The sequence below is a fragment of the Nematolebias whitei genome, chromosome 4, assembly GCF_014905685.2.
Source record: "Nematolebias whitei isolate Nwh7 chromosome 4, NemWhi1, whole genome shotgun sequence".
Classification (NCBI taxonomy): domain Eukaryota; kingdom Metazoa; phylum Chordata; class Actinopteri; order Cyprinodontiformes; family Rivulidae; genus Nematolebias; species Nematolebias whitei.
This window is the reverse complement of record NC_056501.1, coordinates 13,894,734-13,903,600: the sequence shown is the minus strand read 5'-3', so window position 1 is coordinate 13,903,600 and position 8,867 is coordinate 13,894,734.

The following is an 8,867-nucleotide window of genomic DNA, read 5'->3' as shown; positions in this document are numbered from 1 at the left end:
AGGTTTTCATGGTGGGCTGATGGGTGGCACAGCAAGAAAGTCGGAGTCAGATTTTGTTTGTGCAGGTCTTTCTGTGCACCGGTTGGGTCCTCTCCCTGTCACTGTGTGGATATTTTCTACTGACCAGAAACAATCTAGTTGGATCAATTAGAGATTTGAAGATATAGTGTGGTGCTTCAATGTTTGTGAACCCGTTATAATTTTCTATATTTCTGCATAAATATGACCTAAAACATTATCAGATTTTCACACAAGTTCTAAAAATAGATAAAGAGAACCCAGTTAAACAATTGACAAAAATATTATACTTGTATTATATATTATTGTATACTTATATTATACTTTTATATATATATATATATATTGAGGAAAATCATCCAATATTACACATTTGTCATTTACAATCTCACCTTGAATCAATTGTTAATCCTAGAGGTTCACATATTTTGCCACTCACAAATATGTAATATTAGAACAGTTCGGCAGATTTTGTTTTGGAGCTGCTGTTTTATTAAAATTTGTATTGGTTTCTGTTTTTATATATCTGTCAGTGATTTCTGTTAGTTTCTGTTTTTCTTGTGCAAACCTTTTTATTTTTTTTATTTTGGTAAAATAGTTCCTGTTGTGCTTTTGGTTTCTTTTCTTCCTGTTTTTGTCACACCGGTTTTCTGTTTCCATTTAACCTACCTTGCAGCTTCTAGTAATAATCATTTTATTGTATTTAGATTCTCAGGTTTCTTTTGCTTGTCTCTCAATCTTTGACATTCTTAGTCTGTTTCTCCTCAGCGTTACATTGTTGCTTATTTAGGCCTTGCAAGCCTCATTTACAAACTTTAGTTGCTACAGCATGAACAGAATGTTCATTCATTTAAATTCTTTTACAGCATAACGTTGGTGAAAAGAGTCACCGTGAAGCATGAACCATTGTGGAAAAGTGAACATTTAGCCACTTAAGTGAACATAAAGCAAACAACCATCATTTAGTGCAATATCACTTTCACACCTGTTGGTTTGCAACAACAGGCATGCTTAACCTCCATCTTGGAATTTGGCACTGCAGTAATAACCGTAAAGATGTCCATCCATCCATTATCTTTACCCGTTTATTCCATTTTGGGTCACAGGGGTCGCCGGTGCCCATGTCCAGCAATCACTGTGCGAGGGGTGGGGTACACCCTGGACGGGTCGCAAGTCCATCACAGGGAACCGTAAAGATGTAATTTACCTTAAATCTAACGGAACGAGACAAAGTAATAAATGCGTGCAAGCTACTGTCAGTCTGCTGTCATTCATTCTCAACAGAAGACTTGTCTGAGATAATACAAAAGGGGTGCACACACAGGCTGGTTTAATTGGATTATAACAAGAAGCGATCACTTCATTTAATCCTAATCCCCTGTAGAGGACTCCTCAGAATCTCCAGCGATCAAAGTAAACAACTGTTAACTAAAAGATGCAAATAATCTCCTGAAAACCAACATTAAAACAGGGCGAGGAGAACAGAACATTAAACCCTGCAGGGCTGCGAAAAATGGCTCCACAGGAAGACTGAAGTGGTTCCTAAGCAACGATTCGCCGTAGGGAACTGCAGTGGTTCTATTGAAAACCGGACTATTATGAGAATTAACCTCCAGAATCTCCAAAAGGCTCCATGTCTTGTGCAGTTAAGTACATATTACAAGGCACATAGGGAAAATTACTGCACATTAGAACGAAGCAGGGAGTTGACTTGAGGCAATTATTCATTTAAAATTCTTGGATATCTTGTATTTCATTAAAAAAATAAAAAAAAGTAGTGACTGTAAAATACTTCTTAAACACTTCCTCAATTGGGAGTCTTCAACACAAAGCAGCACAGAACTCACACAACTTAAACTAAAAAAGATCACATGAAAGATATAGAACTGTGAAGTGACAAGCCCTTGAAATGTGTCTTTAACAGGAGAAGTTAAAGTTAAATGTTGAAAGAGGTCTCTCGAGGTGGAGTGATGCAAGTGAGACAAGACAGGTTGGTAAACAACAGCGGCAGGGATGGATTAACAATGTTGGCTCAGTAATGAAGATGCGTTTTTTGATTCGGCAGAATCCAAGGGTAAACGCATGTGGGGAACAAACAAGTACATGTGAAGCATAACTTATCTGAAATGTCTTCTTCTTTGTTCGCCGTCTTCTGGTGATGAGGTAAATCAGAGAGAAACTAACAGCCAGAGTTGAGTTTGAGTTGCGCAGAGTTTTACGGTAATGACATGCGTATTTTACAACGTGTGCTCGCTGACACGGAAAGGTAATAAATGACTCCATACTTTTATGTTTACATAAAAAAAAATTATAGTAGTATTTCTTAAAAGTATGCATATCGCCCACAGCCTTTAATGCCAGAGTTTTAAATTAAGATCTTGTGAAAAGGGCAGAGCTGATCCATTTAGGAAAATCCTTGTAAAGGATGATATGTGTGATCTTGAGCAATATTGCTAGTTTTGTGTTTTGTCAGAGCTCCAAGTATTTGATAAAGGTTTATTTTAAGCTACTACTATATGAAATTTAGCTTTATATCTGTAAAACAGGCTGAGCTGTAGCCTTTTTCATTTTCTAAGGTTGATAAGTTGTGATGGACATCTTGGATAGGGTTGACTCCAAAAGTTAATGAGCTGTAGTAATTCACCTTAGTCTTGTGGAGGACTGGAGACCTGTCCAGGGTGTCCCCCACCTCACACAGTGACTGCTGGACAGGGGCACCAGTGAACCCCCGTCACCCGAAACGAAGAAGTGGGTAAACATAATGGATGGATGAATAATTCACTTTATGATTCCTTTTTAAAGGATTCAATAAAATCCATACATTGATTCATGACATTTTGCAAATAAACAAGGCAAAAGTGATGAATAGCTGTGACAAAAAAACAAACAAAAAAAAACTAATTCAGATATTAATACATCAAAGTTCATGCTCAATCATCCAGGTTTTAAGTCCAATAATGGTTAGTCAGGTCATCTGGACAGTTTCTTTTTTGTGGAAAGACGTTTCGCCTTCTATCCAGAGGGCTTCATCAGGTAATTCATGTAGTCTTCAGAACATGTTTTGGTTTTGACTCTCTACTATTACCACACTAGTTATAGGTCAATATATGGAAACTTTAATGTCTTTATGTTGGGCAATGCAAAAGTTTAGTAATACTTTTTATTGCATCATGATCCCATATTGATCTTAATCTTATAACACTTGTCAGTTTTTCCTCTCAGCCAAACAAAAAGTTTTGGAAATGATTTGTGATGTAACCTTGAAGAGTCGATTGTGTTTTCCTGGTGCAGAGATTACAGAAGATGAGCCTGGGATCGTATACGTCACCAGTTTGACTTCCCAAACCAACAACATGAAAATTGTGGGTGGGATAGGTGAAGCACCCACACCTGTCTTCACCCTCACTTGCCCCACTCTGTGCCCTTAAGCAAGGCTCTAAACCTCCACCACCTGCTCCACCAGGAGCTAGCTCTCTGCTCCACACAGAGGGCTGAGGTAGCTCGGTGGTCTGTGGCTGCATCAGCAAGGGCATCTGGAGTAAAAACAATTGCAGTCATTCTTGCGAGTTAGCATGAAGATGAAGGTAGCGGCCAAAAAAAAAAAAAAAAAAACTTGAAAGGTAACAATAATGATTCAGAGAAATGTGTTAGAAGGTGCAGGACATCATGCAAAGACAACACTGAAAATACTTTAAAAGCATAGTTCAGAGATTTGAAGTGAGGTTTTGTGGGTAAGCAATGAACAATTAATATCTTACCTGTGGCAAAAAGCTGAAACAACTATTCATCCATCCATTATATTTAACTGCTTCTTCTTGTTCCGGTTGTGAGGGTCACTGGTTGGTGTCCATGTCCAGCCATCACTGTGCGAGAGGCGGGGGACACCTTGGACAGGTCCCCAGTCCATCACAGGGACACATAGAGACAAACGACCATTCACTCTCTCACTCACACCTAGGGACAATTTAGTTACCAATCAACCTAACATGCATGTTTTTGTTCTGTGGGATGAAACCGGAGTATTTGGAGAAAACCCACACGTGCACGGAGAGAACATGCAAACTCCACCCAGAAAGGCCCCCGGCTGAGATTTGATCCGGTGACCTTCTTGCTGAGAGGCAGCAGCTCTACCAACTGCACCACTGTGCCACTCGCTGAAACAACCATTAGGTGTAAATCTGTTGGCACCTGACACAGATATAACTAGAATAACCATAACTTACAAGGAACAAAATAAAATCACCTCAACTCGCCCCCATTCAACGAAAATAACTGCAATCAGAAAAAAAAACTGTCTTATCCAAAAGAACTATCAACAACTTTTAGCAAACATTTACTAAATGTAATATTGTACGAAGAATAAAAGCACAAATGCAATGTGAACACTTGTAAATGACCCACTGACCGTAGCTGAGGCTCATCTTTTAACTTTAATTATTTCTTCCTGACAGGCACAGAGGAGGCGACTCGGCCCAGTCACTTCCCGAGGCGAGGGCAGCACCTGCTGAGCACAGAAGTCAACATGCACACAATCAGAAGCTAAACACAAAGCCTTCAGAAGACTAACAGCCGGGCTTCAGGATGATTTCAAGCGCTGTACCATAATAAAAACGTTGCTTTTTGCCTCTAGTTTAGTTAACCAGTTCAAATTTAAGAAGCTGAACCTGAATAAAGTATAAAAAACACAATATCATCTATAAACGATAGAGGACACAACTCCCAAGCAAACGGCCTCTCCACAGACGCATCAACACCAGAGAGCCAGTTCCTCAGGACAAGGCTCAGCTGCACACCTACACCTCAAGGAGAAGGGTCACTCTTTTGAGAAGCACCATGTTCATATACAGATGGTTTTAGAGTGGGGCGTGAAGGATGATATTTACATCAAACTAGAAAAACAAACTTCACACATAAGAGGATGTTTCATATTTCAACTTTCTAAAACTTATAATGACATGATATTATTCTGCTGGACACCAGCTCCCCACAACTTGGAAAGAAAAAGATGGTACAGAAAATAGATGAATGGATGCTTTGTTTCAATTTTTATTGTTTTTAGATCCACTGCTTTTATCTAATTTTTATCATTGCACTTATTCTTCTATTGTTTCATGTTGTCTGTGATCTACTTTTGGTTTTATATTGTCTTCAGTACTTTGCTGCATTTTAAAAACACTATAAAATAAAAGTTGAGATGAATTTTGTTGCCCATGTTGCCACTTAGAAAAACACAGTTCCTCCTACAACTATTATATTCTTTCACTTCCACAAAGTACAAAAAGCTATTTATGCCTCAGAAATGTACCAAAATTACCAGATGATGGTGCGTAAGTGGAGGTAATTACCTCAGTTTGGACTTGATGTGTACACCATAAAATAAAATATTTTTGTCCTGCTCTTGCTTCTGAGTTCATGACTTCAACACCAAAATTAGAAAAATTTAACATAACTTAAACACTGACTACTTTTTCCTGTAAATTAGGTATTTATAAGTTTATGAATGATTTTACAACAAACTAATTTGGGTGGTTTACAACGAAAATTTACATTAATACAAATGCTTGAAAATACAAAGTCTTTGTATATTTTTGCAAGATAATTTTATTTTAAAAAAGTAAAAACTTTGGTCTTCACCTTAGAAAGAGTTCAATATTTGATGTGAATCTGTCACGCCAGGAGTCCTTCTTTATAAAACAAGTACGGTGAAACAGACGTAAGACAAAAACACGAACAAAACCCTTTCTTCATCTCGGTGTTTCTAAGCTGAGGAACAAAACATATTTGTTCACCACTGATTAATTATCATGATTTGCTTCTGTGAAGAGTGTATTTTGGAGGTCGCAGTATATTCAAACGAACCTTCACTATTTGAGAACCCCTAATTCAAAGAGGACCTTTAAATTATTTTAATACAGCATTATTAATTATTTTAATCCTCCTTTCATCAGATAAAGCCATAGATGACACACTACATATTAAATGGAGACGGCTAATTTACTTTTCTGCTTTATATCATGTACAAAGTATATTCTTGCAATTTGTTTGACACTATTTTTATATATTGATGCTCATATACTGCAGCTCATCACACAAAGACTGAGGAAGGCACTTAAAGGTGACACTAACAAAGAGAAACATAAAAAAGAGGGTCATTTAACCAAATAAACCTGAACTGTTAATCTACAACCCCAGTATTAAAGTTGTAATAGATAATAAAATGAATCATTTTTAAAGGTATAGTTCAGATCTTTTGAAGTGGGCTTCTACGGATAGGTTATGAACATTTAACATCTTACCTGTTGTAGATATCTTTTTGAATGATCTCCTTTAGGCAAAATAAAGTTTTTTTTTCTGACCCGACTGACCAGCTAACAGCTAAGACCAAGCGAACTCAAAGTGGGCTTCTGCTGTATGAAAACAACACTGTTGGAAATGTATTCGCAGTTCACAAGAACCATATTTTATTTACACCACTGTCAAATTTGCATTATGTGGTTTTTCTGGCATAAATATTTGGATAATTCTGTCAGGTGTGGCCCAAATAATCACTACTGCTTTCATTACTTGCAACTATTTAAGTTCCACAATTCATGCTAATGCAAATGTTTGAAAAGAAGCATTGACATGAACAAAATAACATTTTTCATAATGAAGTTATTTTAATTTAGCATCAATTCCTTATAGCCTTGCCCCTGCTCAGACTAGCTCTTAGCTCATAAAAGTCTGAATTGGTGTTTTTCTTCAGTCTGAGGTTGTTCGTAGAGACATCTACAACACGTAAGATATTTATTGCCCATAAACTTTTCATAGAACTGTACTACAAATGATATGAGGTGTTGCTTTATGTGTAGAGCTATTTGTGCCAACTAAATTCTAAACATTACCTGAACTATTGTTGCCCTTTAGGTATAAATATTTTTCCATAATATCCTAACCATGATGTTGAAATTGTTTTACACAATAGCAGTGCAGTAACAGTATAGTGATGAAATAAAGGGCAAATCTAAACTTTTATGCCTTGGGCCATGTTTGGAAACTTCTACCCAAGAAACATCCAAAGATTCAGTCAGTAAGAGTTCCACGAGTCCAAATAATATATTTTTTAATAAACAAGCAACATTTGAGGAAAGTTCTGAAAGGCATCTTTGTATCTTTGTTTTTTACCAAATGCCCACAAATATACAATTAAACTTTAACCCAACCAGAACTGTAAATAAAAGTAATGAATTATGAATTAGCTGCATCATATTGGGACATTCTTTGTCTTATTGAACAAACTTTATGTGATTGCTGATGGATTCGAACCCCCAACTCTTGCATTGGAGGACGAGGTACATTGAGATCTGTCTTGGGTGAAGTTTACGTCATGACGTCAGACCTAGAACACTAAAGCTGCATTAATTAAGCTGCATTAAGCTGGCTTAATTGTTTCACTTGGACTCAAAGTAAAAAGTTCATTGCAGATAAAATGTGTGACTTTTAAGTTAATTGAACCCATAAATGTAAGTTGTCTTCACTAAACCAAAATAATTAAGTGAGATTAATGTAAGTAAGTCCCTAAGATTAACTATCACCCAAATACTATTTTTAGAGTGTAGATCGTAGCACTCAAAATATGTTACGGATCATTCTCAGCTGCTAACCAGTGGCACTGGAACAGTGCCCCCACCCCACCCCCCCCACCCCCTCCACACACACTTTACGGTCCTGCCCGTCAGCTGGTCCAAGACATTTACACAGGCTACACCCAACGCCAACAAGCTGTGACTGACATCTGTGTGTGTGTGTGTGTGTGTCTACACACAGGCATAAATACAGACAAAACCTACAGCATTCAGATCTGGGCTAAGTCTGTTTACAAGTCACCAGATCCGCATAACAGTCACCGGAGGGTTTACGCACATGCGCCAGGTCCGTGTCGGGTCCACGCCGGTTACGGGACATTGGAAAACAAAAGACCCCGGGCCCAAGTCAGTTTACCAGTCTGGGCCAAATGCTCATCTACATTATATTTGACCCAAAGCAGATAACTTTTGCTGTAGGGGTACAAATAATTGTGCAGATAGTTTGTCATTTTTTGCTTGTCCAAAAGCCAGCTGGAGTTTGCAAGTGCACTGCGATGGCAAGTCGCTTTGGAGAAAATTTGGCCAGAGCAGGAGAAGGAGAACTTACCTTCTCATCTCTGAAATAACAGAAGAAAAAAAAAAAAATTAGGATCCGTTCCAATTTCTGAATGCATGTCACTCAGAAACGGCCGTCACATAATCTCTCCAGACATTGCACACGGAACCATGTCCCCTCCCCCAATAAACTTATTCCTTTTTTTTAAGACAACGGTAGTGTAAAAAAAAAAAGTGAAAAAATGGGCTCTTTTGTAATAAGTTTCCTGCAAACGGTTAAATGACAAACAGAGAAATACTGTAACTATCCACACCACTTTGTAAAAAGAACACCTTATTCATGACGACAGTTTGTTACATATAATGTATATTTTCTTCATATTCAAAAGAAAGACTTTTGTTGCAAACTTTTCCAAATCTGATGACTGTTAAAGTACCCATTTACATCACTGTGTGGCAAAATTGAACATGTGCACCTGACACTCAAGGTGTGTATGAACAGAGAGTGTAAGGTGACGAAAGACCTCCACGTCCCTCAAAAATGAATCCGGCGCTGCTGCTAACACACCAAATCTGAGCTCGATATCTCTTAAACTGACCACAGTAAAACTAATTTTGTGTTTGCTAAACTTGCTTCCCTGAAGTGGCCATCTTGAATCAAGTTAACTCCAAAAGTCAATCATTTGTAGACGTACATTTAATGACGATGAATAGCCCAAAATGATTGTT